The sequence below is a fragment of the Lycium ferocissimum genome, chromosome 12 (genome assembly GCF_029784015.1).
Source record: "Lycium ferocissimum isolate CSIRO_LF1 chromosome 12, AGI_CSIRO_Lferr_CH_V1, whole genome shotgun sequence".
NCBI lineage: Eukaryota > Viridiplantae > Streptophyta > Magnoliopsida > Solanales > Solanaceae > Lycium > Lycium ferocissimum.
In genome coordinates, this window is record NC_081353.1 from 44,261,403 (window position 1) to 44,282,364 (window position 20,962).

At 34.0% G+C, this 20,962-nt stretch overlaps 1 non-coding gene across 1 annotated transcript; it reads right to left on the reverse strand.

Moving 5' to 3' along the window:
- Window positions 1-17,506: 17,506 nt before the first annotated feature.
- On the reverse strand, window positions 17,507-17,586 carry TRNAL-UAG (transfer RNA leucine (anticodon UAG)). Its single transcript has one exon. It is a non-coding gene; the product is annotated as a tRNA-Leu (tRNA).
- Between the last annotated feature and the right edge of the window lie 3,376 nt (window positions 17,587-20,962).

Genomic DNA, 20,962 nt, shown 5'->3' on the forward strand with positions numbered 1-20,962 from the left:
GATGGCGGTATTTTCCCGGCCCAAAAAGTAATGGCCATCAGCAGAACGTGAACTGAAATGTTCCGGCCGGATCGAATAGTGAAGGACACTTGCGGTCGTTACGTATAAATAAAACCCGACGGACAATACCAGTTGATAGATTCTAACTCCCCCTATCGAAAGAGCGGCTTCTGGCGATGGCATGAATGAAGGCGATCTTCACCCCCGAGTCGATAACGGTACGTAGGCCATGATCGTGGAAGGTCCTCGCTTAACAAGGGTATTCTCGCATGGGAACAAGAAGATTGAAGATCGAAGAGTATTATGGGCTCATGCGAGAATATCGGTAGGTTTAGAGGTGGAACAAAGTGAGATTTGAAGAAGTGCGGATGCGGAAAAGAAAGAAGACATGGGCTTTATATAGAAAGAGATTTAAGAGATCTAGCGTATCGGGAAAAATTCGATACAAGGAGGATTCCTAAAAGATTTGGCGGGGTAATAATGACCCGGCGTCGGGCGGTGAGATTTGACTTAAAGGTCGAGTCACAGGTAATTAGGCGAGTCGCCGGTTTATTCGGGGTTCGTTCCCCGTCGTCGGTAATCGGCTCGGAAATGGGAGGGCTATTTGTATATGGGTAAAACCGAGGACACAGGCACGCTCGATTTCCCGTCGTCATGGTTATGCTCGGTCGCGATACGGCCGATCTCACCGGAGAACCAGGCTTCGAGGCTCGGGCGAAGACGGGGCGATAAAGGAAGGGAGATTAATCGCCATTAGTGGGAGACAGAAATATCCGTCCTCGGATATTTCGGCGTCGATCTAAAGCCAATCTGTTTGTCATGAGTTTTTTACTTGCTAATTTAGAATTGTACTAGGGTTGAAACTCCCCTCTACTATATAAAGAGGAGGTCGTGGGTCGTAGAAAGAGGTTGGCAATAGTAAGGAGAGAAATAGTTTACATCAACAATAATAAGAATCTTATTAAATCAGTTCTCATCTGTTCTTAAGTTCATTTTTATTATACCTCGTGAGAGCTTGTAACAAAAGGGTATCGACCTCGGTTTCTATACCCGAGGCCATACGTATTTAACATTTGGTTAGATCTGCTTCTTTGTTCATTTTCTTGACATATCTCGCTATTTAATCTTGAATTGAATTTAGCCACATATCTTTGGCATCACGTACAAATTTAATTGTTCTACGTTTTAAGGTTAAACAAATATTTTGTTTGATCTTGATAACCATATAATGGGGATTGACATTTTAAAGTGATGTTCGATCACAATGACATGGATCTATAACATCAAGAAAGATTGACCCTTAAATGATAAACAAAGTTGAGCACGGGATTAAGGAAAAAAGGTCAAATTAATCAAGTAAGCACATCCGATATTTAACTATAAAATTAAAAGAACAGTAATTAGAGACAATTAGAGTGTTTTCGAACATTGAAAGTTTATGTAGGTCTTGTGTAATTATATCACAAGATTTGTATTTCAGTATTGGGGTGCAACATTAGAAGAGTATGAGCTAGTTACATTGACTTTTGTATATTGGAGATACCACATCATATTTTTATTTCTATTAACTACGAAATTTTATTTTCGAAGATAGCCTCTCCTATAGTTAATTTGTCACATTCAAAAATAATTTTATCATCATTATTGTTGAAATACCAGACGAGAAGCCATTGACTGTTGCTTCTATTAGCACAAGAAAGAAGCAAGAATCGAAGCAAAGGAAATTTTACCAAAATAAATCTTCTCAGACACTATAGAGTAGTACTCTGTTGTTCAAGAATGCATCTACTTTACCAAATGATAAGGACATCTGTGGAAGACACGTGGCAACAATCAAACCATCCATCTCAATTCCTGATGGATGCAATTCTGACCGTGTGATGGAAAATAAAGGGAACACGTGACATAGGTATAGTACATTGCATAGGATGAATACAAGTGTACAACCAATATAATTTACATTTATGCATTTTTAGATTTCTTCTTTGTACAAAATATTTGTATAAATATGATCTTGGATGGTCAAAGCAATACACAGAAAATTCTCCAATCCTATTCTTCGAAATCCTACAATTATTAATGTCTCCGTCTCTAGTTTTTCTCCAACACTTTGATCTTCAACGATATTTCTTGAGCTATATAAACAAAAAGTAGTGGGAGATATTATTCCTTCTACTCCTTGCGGATCTAATTAAAGACTTGTATACGGGCTAGCAGAAACCCAATAACTTTTGCATAGATCTTTTAAGAAATTTACGAAATATCTATAAATATGTGATTGTGAATATTTATATTATTATAATATTAAATTAATATCAATATAAAAATCCATTAACTTTAAATTTTGAATTGCTTTTGCTTTTATGTCAACTATCACTAGTGATATCTTTAGGAGGAAGCTATTGTGTTAGTCAATTTTCAATATAACGTGAACAAAGACACGCTGTGCTGAACAATTGGGCCACGATAAGGAAATCATGAGAATATAACTTCTTCTTTTTTTCTCTTGGAACAATTTTTTGTTTTGTTTTGACAATATATGTTTGCTGGAGCACTTCGTGATTTTTTTTTAAATTTTTAGTTCTGACATGTGATTTTTTGAATAGCTGTATCTTATGATCATCCTATCGATTTCATTTAATTTTTTATTTTGTAGTGATAACAATTCAAAAGTGGAACTATGCCAGCAAAAGGCATGGAGCATATGCAATTAGTGGATAGAATGTGGAAAATTAGATACATATCTCTCAGTGAAATACCCGGGCCAATTAAAACGAATGGATTAGGCGTGGTGTGTTGGATTGAATTGGTATGCATGCCTTTACTAATTACTCGTTTATGTTGTTCGCATTCATTTTTGTTTAACTTGTGGAAAATAAGTTTAAAAGAAAATTGTATACTTGTTGAGAAAATATTTTTGATAACACTGATCAGTTTTGGAGAAATCCCTTAGAGCCCAATACTCTTGTAGTCGAGTGATGCTTTGGCTTATGTAGACCAGCCGACCAGGCCATGCCAAGCCTAGAGCCCAATGCTCTTGTAGTTCACTATATTCTGATTTAAAATATTTTCCAGAATACTTTTTAAAAAATATTTGAAAAGAAGAAGCAACCCAAGTAGTTGTCCACCTAGTTCTTTAAGAAAAATAGTGGGGGCGGATGTGTAATATATGTATAATTCATGTATAATGTGCGTATAATCATACATAATTAATATATAATCTATGTATATCAGATAGAAAAAGTAAGCAGTAAATCCGACCGGCTATTTGTGTAATGATCCATATTTGAAATGACTACATTTATATACGGGCACACTAAGAGCCTGTTTGGATGAGCTTATAACTTACGGCTTATCAGCCAAAAGGCATAAGTTAGGAATCCTAACTTATGGGTTTTAATACTTCTGTTATTTTGGCTTAATAATAAATGCTTAAAAATACTTTTTTATCTTATTCAAACATTACAGAAGTGATTAAAAGCTATTTTTGACTTAAAAACACCTAAAATAATAAGTCAATCCAAACAGGCTCGAAGCCTGATTATGACTATATTGGGGAAGTGGGTCAAGTCAGGATCCAACTTAGCACGCACTAAAAGAGGCCCTCATGTACCTAAGGGCCTGACCCAACCCAAAGAGGACTTAGCCCAGTTGGGCCCATTCCAAATCTTTTGTCAGTCTCTTGTGCTACCAAAATTTTCATTTGCAAGTTCATGAAGACTAAATCACTTTTTTTTTTGTTCCCACTCGTTTTTTGGTATCTGTATTGGAGCCCGACTATATTCGGATTCGTGTCGGGTAGAGTCATTTCTGGGGGAACCGCTCCCTACTAAGAATTTTTCCATACCCAGGGCTTAAACCCGAAACCTCCGATTAAGGGAGGAGAAGCCTTATCCATTGCACCACATTCTTTGGTGGTCATGATGACTAAATCTCATGAGATCGATGCTTTAATTGGTGGAGTTTTCGTTCCATGCATGATGGCATTTTCTTTTTTAAAATTTCTATTAAGTTTTTAACAATGATATAGGTACCTTATAATGCGGTTATATGATTCAAAATTTATAACAATATAATGTTACTCTGTACATTTAAAATGTTAATATCTCTTAATCAATCTCCATACAGTACCTTTTAGCGTTGAATATTACATAATGTTTACTGTAGTTTCAATTATTTTCACAATGTATGTATAATATTCTTTTTTACACTAATAAGGATATTATAATATATTATACATTAAAAACATAACATGACACAATTAATAATTAATGTATGTACAATATCAAAACTGGTTCAAAGACAAGATTCATGATATCAAAATTTTATTTCCTCGATGTAACATTTTTAATTAAATATAACTTTAGGAAATCTTGCGAAGTAAAAGTTTATGTGGCTTACATCTCATATGAGATTAGGGGCGGATCTATGTAGAACAGGCCTAGTGCCACTACTAGAAACAGAGATTTTTCCCACCGACATTCAGTGAAACATTTGTGCTATAAAACATGATTTTTTCACCTCATGCCCACCAAACCAGCTCACTGGGAGAACACATGGTGGGAAACAGTTTCCCATTGAAACACTGAGAAACTTCATATTTTTTGGTGTGAAAACACTACTATTTAGGATTTTCCCACCGACATTCAGTGGGAAATAACCACTGAACTTTTTTCAGTGGGAAAATAGAGATTTTTTAGTAGTGTGCCATGCCAACCAAACTCTTCCATGGAAATTCCTATATGTATGTCTACATTATAAGAAATGCTATAGATACTAAACCTGTCACCTGCAGTAAGAAGTGGGCGTCTGGTGCTACTGAAAAAGGACTACATATTCAGAACAAGAGACTGAGTCCGATTTATAAGTGAACTAGATAAAATGGAATCTGAGACCTTCTTTCCAAGCAACTATGACATAGATAGACAGATGCGAGTGTACTTCAGGAAACTAGCAAGCCTTGCCATTCAAATGAAAGGAATATCATCCTAATGAAAGCCTGATTCTTCCCTTATCAATATTTGAGATGCCTGATTGTGCCAATTTCCCTAGTTGACAATATGACTTTTATACCTAGCGGCAACTCGGATCTTTTCTTTTCTCTATTTCCTTAAATTCTCTTTACTTGCTATTCTTTATTAATCTTAGCTGACTTTTTTTTGGTTTAATTAAATTGTGACTTTTTTTTTTTTTTACTTCCTCTAATTACTTTAAGTACTAGACTCGATGAGTACTAAATTTTTAAGAAGTTACACTAATATTAATAAAAATATGTTTGAAAAGTAAAATATAAGTTAAAAAAATACCAATGTTGATTATATTATAGTTAAAACTTTAAAGGGTTATTTCAACCTTTTACGAAATTTCGGGTTAAGTGAAAATGACCAGATTGAAGCTAAAATCGTCGACTCTCAACTACATATCAGCAACAACACACAATATGCAATGGAGTGTGAATTTATTGAGGTAACGATAGTAGATAGTTTATACAGGTTCAGGTTTCTAACATAGCACCTTTTTTATTTCTCAAAATGTTTAGAGAATAAAGCCTTCTATCAGTGAAAATAAAATAAAATTAGACAACTTAAAAGAGAACACAATTAGACAAATTTGCTTGTTCAATCAATTATCTATATAAGTAAAAAAGATGCATCCGAACCGAAGCCCAAAATTGAACAACCAAACCCGTTTATCCTAGTGTGGCATCCGAAACCTCCAAATCCTAGATCCGCCTCTGTATGAGATTGATAAAAAATTAACTACATCGTGTTTTTATTGAGTTTTCCATATGATGTTTAATATCTGCATTGGAGTCCCGACTAATTTGAATTTGCACCGCACAAGACCTAAGATTTTTTTCTATTGCGGATGACGTACTTTTCTTCTCCAGCCGTTCCTCTTTTTGGAAAATGTTGAATTTTGCCTTCAATTATGTAGGCAGAATTTTTACATTTTCTCTCAATTGCAGGTTACGACAATTCTGTCTGTTTCTTCATTGTATTTCTTTTGACTCTCAAGTCAATAAAAAGGATATTGTGTAGACAATGATTACAGATTCACTTTGCAGATTAAATGAACGGAAACAACTAATTAATTTAATATAGCCACATTGCTTTCCAACCTTTTCGCTTTCTTACATGAAGACAAACATGTGAGATATACTACATTGATAAACACATTGCTATTACTTATAACAACTTTCAAGGTGGGCTTTTGTTGAAAAATCATTGATTGCTGGGACCTTCGGGCCTCAATTGCCCCCGAATCTCCGCGACATTACGCCACCATATTTTTCTCCTTTTTTCATCAAGGGACAATTACGTTTATATACATACTAAGGAGAAATATTTATAAAATATGATGATAGTTTTTTATTTACAAAACATAACATTACAAACCCTATAACAAACATACTTTTAAAAGAAAATAAAAAAAAAAAATTATATTATTTATTTATTTATTTATTTCACTCAAAAATTTATGTATGAAATGTGTATATCTCGCTCAAGGCTTAAAAAGTTCGCTCAAAATTTAGTGTATAAAAACTGTATGAAATGTGTATATCTTGTTCAAGGCTTAAAAAATCAACTCAAAATTGTAGGTATGAAAACGGTATGAAATTTGTATCTCGCTTAAAGCTTAGTATTTCGCTCACATTTTCGTGTATAAAGTTCATGTTAGATTTCTCTAAAATTAATACAACTACAACAACATTGTATACAACTTTGATACAACATTCAAGACTTAAAATAATCGCTTAAATTTTTGTGTATGAAATGTGTATATCTTGCTCAAGGCTTAAAAAATTTGCTCAAATTTTGTGTATGAAAAACGTATGAAATGTGTATATCTGGATCAAGACTTAAACAGTACGCTCAAAATTTTATGTATGAGAATGATATGAAATGTATATATCTTGCTCAAGATTTAGAATTTCATTCATATTTTGTGTATGAAAAACTATATTAAAAATTTCACTTACACATACACATTTCATACATAAAAATTTGAGGTAATTTTTTAAGCCTTTGAGAAAAAAAAAATTTTAAAAAAAATATAAATTTGTTTTTTTTAAAGTTTAAAATAATTTTTTTTTAAAAAAAATTTAAAAATTATTTTCTGAAAATAAAATAAAATAACAAAAAATATATGAAAATCCGTCATGTTTCGTAAAATATCGTTATTTTTTGTAAATAAGGAAAACTATCGTCACGTTTCGTAAATATTTTTCCTTAACATGTATATATACGTAATTTTCCCTTTAATTAAATGACTACAATTCAAGATTTTGATCTTACTTCTGTTATGATCCTAGCCTTGAGCTGAATAATTTAGAAGTAATTAGGGAAATAAAGATTATATTGATGTGGTTGTGAGGGGTCGAAGTAGGGTTTGTAGCTGAGCTCATTTTCACTGAATAGAATGGACGGCCCAGATGCAAAATCAATTTATGAAAAGCAGCTGAGTTGGTTATATACAGTCATTATGACCCAACGACAAATTCATTGATTACCCGGTATATCTAAATCCTTCCACTCTTTTTTCTCTCTTTTCTGTTACCTTCTTCTTCCCCAATCTTCATCTCTTGTAACCTAATTTCTCCTTCTTCTTCTTAATTCTGCAGATTCAACTACTGCTACGACTTGGAGTCCTTTGATTTCAGTCCATCTATCTTACTTTCAGTCAATTAGATAGTTTATTTTCTGCACTTGTAATTTCCTTTTTCAACTGATTATTACATAAAATTGTCCCAAAAATAATTGTGCTTGATTATAATTCCAGAACATTCCATTAAATAGTTGAATCGTGACATTTGGTATCAGAGCCTTCGATTCTAAACCCCAAAATTGATCGATGGTGGAAGGAACTAGACTACAAACCATGGATGCTAAGTTGACTCAACACGAGGAAGAACTAGCTGGACTAACGGGGCAACAAACCATGCTGCAAACATAGTTGGGTATTCAAGGAACCTTAGAGCTGATCCTCAATCGATTGACTGCACTTGAACGACTTCCTGCTCGAGCTCCAGATCCTTTGCTAGAGCTCCAGACTTGGGCAACCAAAATGGTGGTGGAATTCTTCCATTACCCCATGATGGAAGGAACAATCGATAAGCTAGATTCCCAATTCTTCCTCCAAAGTGGGAATTACCTGGTTTCGAAGGCAAAGAACCAAAGGTGTGGCTCAGAAAATGTGAAAGGTACTTCAGTCTCTATAGAATTGCAGATAATTTAAAGGTAGAAGCTGCAGCACTTTACTTGAATGGTTTAGCTGAAATTTGGTTTAATTCATTAACATTGAGTAGGGGTGTAGTGACTGGGGATGAGTTTAAGAATGAGTTGTGTAGTAGATTTGGTGAAAACCTGCTAGAGGATGTTGTTAAAAAGTTCAATAAACTCCAATAGACTGGGTCAGTAGAGGAATTCCCTGGTAAGTTCGAAGATATGAAGGCTCATATGCTATTTAGGAATCTGCACTGGATGAAGCTCATTTCCTATCTAGTTTTGTAGGAGCTCTGAAAGGGGAAATTAAATATGGTGTCAAGTTACTAAAACCTACAACTCCGACTGCTGCAATTGAACAAGCAAGGCTACAAGAAAAGGTTTCTAAAGTTAGCTCTTCACACTCCATTGGGGCTAATGCTAAGACTGCAGTTGCTCAATTAGTGCCCAAAACTACAACTGTTAATTCAAAAGTACCTACTACCCCTGCAGCTAGGACAAGCACCTATAGGTTGTCATCTGATGTGTATGAACATAAGAAAGCCAATTAGTTGTGTTTCAAATGTGGAGAAAAATTTTCACCTGGTCACAGATATGTTACTAGAAAACTAAACTGTATAGTTGGAGAAATTGAAGAACTGGAGAGGAATGAGAATCAGACTAATGAATTAGACAATATTGTGATTTAAGGGTAGTTATATCAAGAGATACAACAAGTTGTGTGTTTGAGTGCTCTATCTGGTAATTCTTCAGGAGTCAACTCAATATTAGTAATAAGGGTGATTAAGAATAGGAATCTCACTATACTGGTGGATTCAGGAAGTACACATATGAGCAAGTTGTCAAAGACACTGGCTACAAGTCTGACTATAGCAGTCCTATGAAAGTCACTGTGGCTGATGGTAATTATGTAATGTGTCACACCATTTGTAATGCATTCAGTTGGAAAATAGGAGGCAAAGTCTTTAAAGAAGACCTAAGGATTATTAAACTTGGTGGTTGTGGCCTGGTACTGGGCAATGATTGGATGAAGAAATACAATCCCACTAAATTTGATCATGAAAGGAGGTGTGTTACTATTTGCAGGAAGGGAAATAAAACAGTGTTGCATGCAATTCCTGAAGCTGGCAGTTTGAGCATGATTAATTGTAGTACAATGGGAAAACTCATCAAGAAGGGACAAACAATACTTGCTCACTTATTCACGGTGAGTGTAACAATTACAACAGATCAAGAGGAGGTTGTTGAGCCAATTCAAGCAGTATTGGATCAGTATCAAGAAGTTTTTGTTGAGCCAAAGACCTTATCCCCTGTTAGGACTCTTGACTACCATATTCTATTGAAAGAAGGAGCATCACCAATTAGTTTAAGGCCATACAAATACAATTACTATCAAAAAGAGGAATTAGAGAGCAGGTTAAGGAAATGCTTCCCGATCACATCATACAACCAAGCCAGTCCCCTTTCTCATCTCCAGCTTTATTGGTTAAGAAGAAAGATGGTACATGGAGGTCTTTTGTAGACTATAAAGGATTAAATGAGATTACAATCAAGGAAAAGTATCCAATTCCAATTGTGGATGACTTGTTAGATAAATTGCACGGTTCAGAAATATTTTTCTAAGGTAGCTACCATCAAATAAGAATGAGGTCCGAAGATATATATATATATATATATATATATATATATATATATATATATATATATATATATATATATATATATATATATATATATAAGACTGCCTTTAGGACTCATATGGGGCACTATGAGTTCAAGGTGATGCCATTTGGCCTTACAAATGCTCCTGCCACATTCCAAGCATTAATAAATCAGGTATTCCAACCATTCCTCAGAAAATTTGTATTGGTATTCTTTGATGATATTTTGATATATAGCTAATCATTAGAAGAACATGTGGATCACTTGTCTATTGTTTTCAAAACACTAAAGGAGCATTCACTATATGCCAAGAGATCCAAGTGCTCTTTTGGTCAAAATAAGGTTGACTATTTAGGACATGTTATCACTGCCCAAGGTGTATCAACTGACCCTAGCAAAGTAAAAGCTATAGTCAGTTGGCCCAAACCTACCACATTCAAGGCACTTAGGGGATTATTGGATTTAACAGGCTACTATAGAAAATATGTAGCTAATTATGGAGCTATATGCAGACCCTTGACTAATCTACTAAAAAAGGACAGTTTAAAGTAGAATTCTAAGGCTGAGATAACATTCTTGGCTCTTAAGAAGGACATATCAACCACCCCTGTGTTAGCTTCACCTGATTACACTCAAAAGTTTGCTATTAAAACTGATGCATGCCACTCTGGTATAGGAGTTGTACTTATGCATAATGGTAGGCCTATGGCTTATTTTAGCGAAGTTGTAGCTTTGAAGCATATATATATATATATATATATATATGCTTGTATATAAGAAGGAGTATGGCATTGCTTGGTGCCATTGATAAATGGAGACACTATCTACAATTCAAACACCTTGTGGTAAGGACTGACCACTACAGTTTAAAGTATTTACTAGAACAAAAAGTCACTTATGCTATTCAACAAAAAGGACTCACTAAATTACTTGGGCTGGACTATGAGGTTCAATACAAAAGTGGGGCTGGGAACAGGGTTGCAAATGCTTTGTCAAGGCAATTTGAGGGGTAGCAGGGCACAACTATTGGTACCAACCCTGGGCAACTTCAAGCTATCAGCTCATCAGTTCCTAATTGGGTGCTAGAGATCAGTACCAGTTATAAAGGAGATATATTAGCCACAGAGATGATTGCTAAGTTATCAGTAGACTTACAAGGACCTTAGTTGTGGCATTATACCTCTGGTATACTCAGAAGAAAAGGAAAAATCTATGTGGGAAGTCATGGTGATCTAAGGCCAAAACTGATACAAACTTTCCATGATTCTTCAACAGGTGGGCATTTAGGACAAATGGGAACAATCAAAAGCCTGGGGCAATATTTCTGCTGGCCTCTTATGAAACAAATGGTGATCCACTATGTTAATAAGTGTGATGTATGTCAAAGGAACAAGGAAGAAAATGTGGCTTATCCTGGTCCATTCCAACCGCTAACTATTCCAGATCAAGCATAGAGGCACATAAGTATGGATTTTATAGAGGGATTGACTAAGTCTAAAGGAAAAGATGTGATATTGGTAGTGGTAGACAGACTTACCAAGTCTGCTCATTTTATGACCCTGTTTCATCCATTTACTGCAGTTGATGTGGCTAATAAGTTTTGGAAGGAGATTCACACATTATATGGTAATCCTAAAACCATTGTAACTAATAGGGACAGAATTCTCCTCAGTAATTTCTGGCAAGCCTTGTTCAAACTCAAAGGCATTCAATTATTGTATAGTTCATCTTACCATCCACAAACAGATGGAAAAACAGAGAGGGTTAATAGATGCATTGAGAACTACTTAAGGTGTATGACCAAAGAACAGCCCTCAACACTGGAAGAATTGGTTGTGCTTGGCTGAATGATAGTACAATACAAGCTTCCACTCTAGTTTGAAAAGTACACCATTTGAGACTCTCTATGGATTTTCACCTCCACAGTTATCCTTAGGCCCTCTACTAGATACTACTGTACCTGTGTGCTACTGATGTGATCATGTAAAGACAACAAATGGTCCAACTGCTCAAAGACAATTTATGCAAGGCTCAAGAAAGAATGAAACTGTATGCTGATGAGAAGAGAACTGAGAGGGAATTCTTGGTTGGTGATATGGTTTACCTTAAGCTTTAACCTTACAGGAAAACTTCTTTAGCCTTGAGGAAGAACCTGAAGCTCAGTTCTAAGTACTATGAGCCTTATCAGGTGATTGCTAAGATTGGACAATTGGCTTAAAAACTTCTTTTACCGCCAACTTCTAAGGTTTATCTGGTCTTCCATGTTTCATTGCTCAAAAAGAAGTTAGGTAACAAGACAAAGGGTACAAACAATCCTTCCAATGACAAATGATGAGGGTTAGTTCTTGGTGAAACCAGTCTCAATACTACAAAGGCATGGTCAAAAAGGGGAATTCAGCTGTTGTTAAGGTCCTAATTCAGTGGGCTAATCTACCCCCTGAGGATGCAACTTGGGAAGATTATGACTATATCAAATCCAAGTTTCTAGGGTTTGATTCTAATCCTTGAGGGCAATGATTATTTTGAGGGGCGGGGTAGGTTATGATCCTAGTCGTAAGCTGAATAATTTAGAAGTAATTAGGGAAATAAAGATTATATTGTTGTGGAAGTGAGGGGTCGAAGTAGGGTCTGTAGCTGAGCTCATTTTCGCTGAATAGAATGGACGGCCCAGATGCAAAATCAATTTATGAAAAGCGACGAAGCAGATCTTGCCAACTCAGCTGAGTTGGTTATATACAAAGGACAATGACCCAACGACAAATTCATTGATTATCCGGTATATCCAAATCCTTCCACTCTTTCTCTCTCTTTTCTGTTACCTTCTTCTTCCCCAATCTTCATCTCCTGTAACCTAATTTCTACTTCTTATTCTTAATTCTGTAGATTGAACTATTGCTACGACTTGGAGTCCTTTGATTTCAGTCCATCTATCTTACTTTCAGTCAATTAGATAGTTTATTTTCTGCACTTGTAATTTCCTTTTTTGACTGATTATAACAGAACATTGTCCCAAAAAACAATTGTGCTTGATTATAATTCCAGAAAATTCCATAAAATTGTTGGATCGTGACAAGTTCACTAAGGGCTCGTTTGATACTAAAAAAAGCTATAAATAAAATAATAATATAATTTTATAATATTGGGGTTATCTCTTGTTGAATGTTCAGTGTTTAATACCTTATAAGTGCTTCAATAATATTTGGTGTTGGTGACAAGTGCATCAACGGGGTTGAAACAAGTGTTTCAACAAAATTTTGGTGTTGGTGACAAGTGCATCAACGAGGCTTCAACAAAACTTGGTGTTGGTGATAAGTGCATCAACGGGGTTGAAGACAAGTGCTTCAACAAAATTTGGTGTTTGTGACCAGTGCATCAACAGAGTTGAAGACAAGTGCTTCAACAAAATTGGAAGATGGGGACAAGTACATAAAAAGTTGGATATAAAACTTTGAATTATGGGAGAATGTTGGAAAAAATAATTCAAAGTTGTAGGAAACCAAAATCGTTTAGGATTTGGTATATTAATTCACGTCTAGTTAGGATTTATAGTCAACTTAATATACGAATAGATTTTCCTGTTTTGAGTTAAAGTAGGTTTCATACTATTATAAATAGGAAAAATTACTTGGCATAGCTACCTCTAAGAGGTAATTATTGATAATAACTACCTTTTAATTTATTTATATTTAGTAGCTACAGTGATTTTGTAAATTACCATTCATAGCTATACCAAATATATTAGGGCAACTTACGTTACAGGTAGCTACATTGAATTTCTCCGTCACCTCTATCTCTTCTCCCTCCTCTCTCTCTCTCTGTCCCCGCTCCCCCCCCCCCCCAACTCTCTCGGCTCTCACCTCTCTCTCCTTTCCATCTCTCCGGTGCCATCTGCTGGAGGAAGTGGTTCTTCACCGTCACCACCAACCCTCGGTCAACTACTTCACCTCCTTCTGGTTCATACAGATCTGCAAAATTAAGAGTATTCTCCATCTAGTTGATACAAATCTGGTTAAGATCTGCAAAATTAAGAGTATTCTGCAAAATACAGATCTGGTTCTTCACCGCCACCACCGGCGAGAGAGAGAGTGCCGCCGAAGTGTATTCTCCATTAGATCACACCGCTATGAAGGCTAGCTAAGATCCATGTCCTTTTGCTGTGAAAACTGAGTCCTTTGATTCGAAAGTTTGGAACTTTATCAACATCTTTCAAACAAATCCTCTATCTCTAAAAAGAAAAAAGAAAAAATTCGCTTTGCTATATTTTTAACCCTAAGTGATTTTTCAGATCAAATTGTACTCAGATCTGAAAAGAAGAGTGCCGCCAGAGTGTATTCTTCATTTTTTTTAGTGTAAATACAGTGTATTTTGTATTTCGCGTCGGATTATATTTTATTTTTTTGAGCAAATACAGTGTATTTTTAAAAGGATTTGAATGTATTTTTCATTTTGTTAGTGCAAATATAGTGGTACTTTGTATTTTGCCGGAGATCCGACTGGTTTTGATTGTATTCTTCCTTTTCAAATACAGTGTGTTTTGTATTTTCGTCGGAGATTTGACCGAATTTGACTATATTCTTCATTTCGTCATTATTTTTAGTGTACATACATTCGAATACGGTCGAATACATTCAACCTTGCGACGTCCGGCGGTGATCTTGCTGATCGGAGTTCGAATACATTCAAATACAGCCAAAACAAAAGGATAGATCAATACATAAATACACTAAATTATACAACTACGTCGTGTATTTAAATGCACTAAAATACAATCATTCTGAATACACATGTATTTAGAGAAATTACGATTGCATGTATTCAAATAAAGTCAAATACAGGCGACATCAGATAAGGTTAGATACAACTGAATACTGAATAGTGTATTCAAATACACTCAAATACAACGAATTGCCATAAACTAATTACGATTGTAAATTGATAAAAGGTAGCTACTAATTGTTAACAGCCCTTAAAAGTTAGTTATTCCAGTAAGTTGCCCTTATAAATAGGGGTTCTGCTAGCTATTTTCATAACAAGAGATATTGTGTAGATTGTAGAGAGCATTCAGAGATAATTCATAGACCTTATTAATAGAATATTCTCCTTCAGATATATGTTTAAATTAGGCCAAACCCATCGACAAACACCTGTGGTTGTCCACTTCTTTCACTTGAGCACCTAAAGTGGCCCTTGTTCCATTTGACACTTGTGGCCATTTCCTATTCCACTTAGAGACTTTTTGCCTCGTTATCGAGCAAACCAACACCAGTCGTCTCCTACGTGGATTAAGTGGCCAATTAAATTGTGCCAGCTCATTTAAATTGTGCCAACTCAATTAAATTGTGCCAACTCATTTTAATTGTAAATTCACTAATTTGTAAATTCGTGGAGTTTTGACCATTAAAAATTGGCGCTTTTGGGCTGGTTGGATGTGCAATGAGGTGGCGCCCCCTTTGGTGTTGGTTTTGCTCCGATAACGGTGCAAAAAGTGTCTAAGTGGAATAGGAATGGCCCGCCCAAGGTGTCCAAATGGGGCAAGCGGCCACTTGAGTGCTCAAACGAAAGTGTTTTACGGCATGCGTGTTTGTCGATGGGTTTGACCTTTAAATTATGTGCTTGCTACTCTTACATAGATATATATATTAAAAAAAAAAAAAAAGGAATTTGCCAACTATTACGGAAGCTAATTGTGTCAATTTTGTATATTTAATCAATGTATTATATATTAACATCCAAAAAAAAAAAATTCTATAGTTTATCACTCATAAAATAATACATAAATTCTTGAAAAATAAATTTAGCAGATATTATTTATGAGAAAAAGAAAATTAGCAACCATAAGTAATGTTGATTTTATGTGAAGGTCAAATTTTCTGACTACACCAACCAAACAACCCCTAATAATAAGAAGACAATATAAAACTGGAACTGTGAATATAAGTGCTTCCTATGGCTGTGGTATGCTACTAACAGCTCTTTTGTCTGTAATGATTCTCAACTATCTATAAAATTTCCTTTCATTACCAAAAAAACATAAATATAGATAGATAAACACCACCACCACTATAACTACTTCTTGTTGTTATGTTGACACTAGATGTATAACGGATTAGTATGTGCTTTTCTAGTTGGCTAGTTACGTTTTCCTTATGTGTGCGTTCCTTAATTGGCTTTCGCAAGTCACCTTTTGGCAAACAATCAAAATAATAAGCTAAGCCAAACGTCAAAAAAGCTGGATAAGCCAAGATTAAAAGTGTTTATAAACGAGTTTGATCATCTTATAAGCTTAGTCAAATTCTCTCTTAGCCACGACTTAATATATGGTGGCCTCAATCATGACGAGCTAATGCTGATTATCTCTAGTAATTAACAGGGAATTAATCTGCATCTAGCAAACGCCTAACAAAGAGCAATGAAAAGTAGCTTCCCAGAATTTGAGGCCCCCAATTTCAGGATTTTATTTGACGAGGTCGATAAAAGAATTAATTTGCCCTTGCTTATAAAGTACTGATTAATATCAAATCAGAATTTAATTAAATTCCCATGTCTGAATTGACATAAACTATATACATGCACGGTGCCCACATGCATATTACACAGTTTTTTCTGACTCAAACCGTGCTTTGCGCTGATAACACATGCTATTGATATTTAACAAACATTAATTGAATGCCTAAAATAGGGTTGGTTTTGGTGCTTTATTAGATGATGAGTTGTAATTACAAGAACGTGCATGCTATGTACAATATAATCAAGATTTGCATGAAAAAGACAGGACAAAAAACAGAATGAAAATTGGGTTTTGTTCCCACCAATGATGACAAAGTTTTATAATTTAGTTCTATCGATAGACTTCCCCAGTCAAAATCTGATTAGAACAAAGATATTTAATGAGGAAAAAAGGATTTGTTTAGCTGTTAACTCTTTGGACCTTACTGAGTTTCCTAGAGCCATTTTTCTTTCTCAAAACTTTTAACAATAGTAGTGTCGTGCGCATGGCATATCTCAATTAATTCGAGAGATATCTTCTGCCTTTCACTAGGTCTTGTACTTTCACCAGTACAAATATCGAAAGAACTCTATCCATTAAGGTTGCGCTTTTCTTTCTCAAAATTTTGATAATTGTAGTGTCTGGGCCAGCTTGCACGCATGACGTATCTCGATTAATTCGAGAGATATATATTTTCTACCTTCCACCAGTACAAATATCGGGTAACTCCGTCCAACAAATTTCTTTCTCAAAAATTTTGATAACCATAGTGTTTGGACCAACTTCCGAGTACGGCATATCTCGATTAATTCAAGAGAGATATATTCTACCTTCCACCAGTACAAATATCGGGTAACTCTGTCTACCAAGTCTTTAACAGATAGACAGAAACTATCTATAGCATTTTGCTCTGCAAAAATTTGAATTTGAGATTTTATATGGTTCTCAATCCACTTCATTGACTACTAGGCCACATTTTAGTAACAGCTTTCTGTTGAAATTAATGTAAAAATTATAATAGTAAAGTAGAAGGAACAAGCAGAAATATATGTATGTTCTAATATAGGTTTTACTGTAAAAAAAATGTTCAACACAAAACTTAATTTAGAAAACTTTTTTAAAAATGAGTAAATGACAGCTGTGGGATTTGAACCCACGCCCTTTCGGACCAGAGCCTAAATCTGGCGCCTTAGACCACTCGGCCAAACTGTCACATGATGTTTCTATAATTGTTTTTCTAATATCCTAATTCTGTATGTTGAGAACATAAAGAGACCTTTGAACAAAACTTTTTGATATCAAATCAAGAAAAAATTCGACATTTGATTCAATCAGTTGAGTTCTTAAATATTACAAAGAAATTTACTAATTTGATGACAAAATTAGTAGCCAAACCTGATCTCAAAAATCCAGATTAAGAGGATTTTTTTTTTTTTTTTTTGGTTGAACGGACATTTCATTAATACTAAGGAGGTACAGAAGATGTACTAGATACATACATGCTATCATTAAAACACTTAGATTTCCTAAACTAGCTAAACTATTACATGTCGATATCGATACTAATTTTGTAGTCGTCGTAAGAGGAAAAAAAATTGGTGATCCAGTGCAAAATTGCTGACTAAGGATTTCTCAATAATTAATTCCTAGCTAGCAACGCCATAAAACTGCTATAATAGTTTGCTTTGAGTAGAGTGTCATTTTCTCACAAAGAAAAAAAAAATAGAGTTTCTTCAAAGTGTTTACAATTTACATGTAGCTTTGTCTTAGAAGATCTAAAGGGAATCCTACCTATCCCATTAAATTATTAAGTTGCATTATCTTCTTACCTCTAATTATCGTCTTCTTAATAAGGTATTCAACTTAAGTCTGTCTCGAATATGTTAAACTGACATTCTAATGATACATTCAAAGTATATGCCAGTTGGATTTTGGATTTTTCTTTTTATATTATATGTGTCATTTAATCAAACAACAATAGATGTGCATTAGTTTGGAACAAAAAATAAATCAACATAGCTCAAGAAGAACAAATTAGCCAAGTAAATATTCCATTGGAAAGGGTAATCGAGGAGGAGCAGAAGGATTGATACACTTGAGGATATCTCGTTAGAGAAGAGAATTTCATCGAAGTAATATAATATATAAATTATATATACACTCCAAATTAATCCCTAAGAATGTTTTAATGAGAAAAGGGTAACTGGTAAGTAAACAATCACATGAACAAATTTAATATTTTGCCCTCGATGCCATACTCTTAGGATCATTTAAATGTCAAATCCTTATTTAAAACCACAAGTTTTTAAGGTTCCTTTGATATGTGTATAACCAAATAATTCTTAATATTTTATTAAACTTTACATTCAGCCAAATATTACCGTATAAAATGAAATTGACAGAATATCATAAGTTTTATATATTCTCTCACTTCTAGTTTATGCGACTCCTTTTTCTCTTTAACATACTCCCTCCGTCCCATATTAGTTGTCCACATTACTAAAAATATTTGTCTCAAAATATTTGTCAATTTATAAAATCAAGATAGAATTAATTAAAATTTTCCTATTTTGATCTTGACATTAATTATTTTTTAAAGTAACTAATATTGATTAAAGTGTAATTTATCGGAGAGAGATAAGAGTAATGTAGTAAAAGTACAATTTTATTTATAATTTCTTAAAAGACGTGTAAAGGAGAAAGTGGACAAATAATATGTGACGGATGGAGTATTTAGAAAAGAATGATAGATTTCTAAATTTGAAAATAATTAATTTTATTTTTTTCATTTTATTCTTAATTAGAAGCTTTTCGTAACAACATAAAAATATGGCATGTTAAGACGGTAAGTTCAAAGTTTTATAGCAACATAATGTTTTATCATGCTTTAGAATCTAAATCACGTATTCAAAAAGTTTTCATTTCTTTCTTAAATTTTGTGCAAATTCAAAAAATATAGGCTTAATTATACATAGTCGTCGCCTTAAATTTGCTAGAATATTTCATTTAGACACTCGAACTAAGAGATGTTCCAATTGAACACCTCAACTAACAAAGTGTTCCAGTTAGACACTCTCAATTCAAATTCTGAAAAAACTTTTGCGTATGTTTTCATTTGTCTATTAGGTAGAGTTAAGTTAAACACATAAAATATGTCATCTCATTTAATTATACGCATTAACCTCAAGTAGAAAATGTCTGGAATTTACGTACGGCTTATTTGGGCGAATGCGTATAATTAAAAGAGATGTCATATTTTATATAATTAACTTAATTAACTACCTAAAAGACGAATAAGAACACACGTAAAAGGTTTCAAAATTTAAACAGATGTCTAATTAAAATATTTTATTTGAAGTTGAGGTGTTTAATTGAAATAACGCTTAGTACAAGTGCCTAGATGAAATATGTATCCTGACATGTTTAAGGGACCGGCTATGCATTAAGCGAACCATACATATAACATTATTTAAAACGAGTTAATAATTGAGTCCAAAAAGTTCGAGGAGCACGCATTACTAAATAATAATATGGGAAGACGACAAACAACGCCCCAAAATCACACACAACACAAATAGACTTTCTTCAAGGGTTTGCGTGTAGCTTTGGCTAAGAAATCTGAACGGAATCATACCGGTTCCATTAAAGTAATAAATCTATCAATTTGCATTATTCTCTAATCATTTTCTAATCAGGTACTTCACAACTTAAATCAGTAATCGAATCTGTTTTAATCTAGCATTTTAATAATGTGTGAATTCAGTGTCTTTAAGTTTGGTTATATCGTTAGTTAAGCATCAATAACTGTGAAGGCCTGGAAGACAAAATAAATTAACGTAGCTCAAGATGAACAGAGAGCAAAGAAAATATATTCCATTGGAAAGGGTAATCGAGGAATTCCAAAGAGCAATGAAGCCCTAGAGAATGTCTTGTATAGATGAGAATTTCATTGAAGAAATTTGATTTTTTTTTTTTTACTCCAAACTCTTAAAGATGTTTATCGAGAAAAGGTTTACTGTAAATAAATAATATTCCCTCTATTTTAATTTACATGTCTTACTTTTCTTAAATTATACTGGAATGATACCTTACTGTATTTATTAAGTTTTATCTCCAATATTTCGATTTTACTCTTAATGATACTCTCTTGTAGAAATGATATGACATGTTTAAGATCGCAAGATTCTTATGGTATTCTTTGTAAAATTTAAGTTACATTCATTGTTCGTGTAAGGAATTTTTACCGTTAGGCCACCTTTACTTATTGTAGCACATAACCTGTTTTATTTTCAAAAATACAAATCCACATTTAAAGGAGGCCAACTTACCTCTAAATTTCATTTGAATAACGAAAAGACATCCTCTTCTTTTTCTTCTTCTGTTGTTGCGGCTGCTTCTTTTGTAGAGCATGTTATATACTCCTTTTAATTTTTTTTATTTTTAAACAAACAAAATGTAGTTATCGTATATCAATAAATTTCATATCTAATCAAACTAAAAAAATATATAATTTTAAAATAAAAAACGGAGGAAGTAGTAATAATCGGGTAATTTCATGGAACAGTGAGGAGATAACATGATTCTTGGT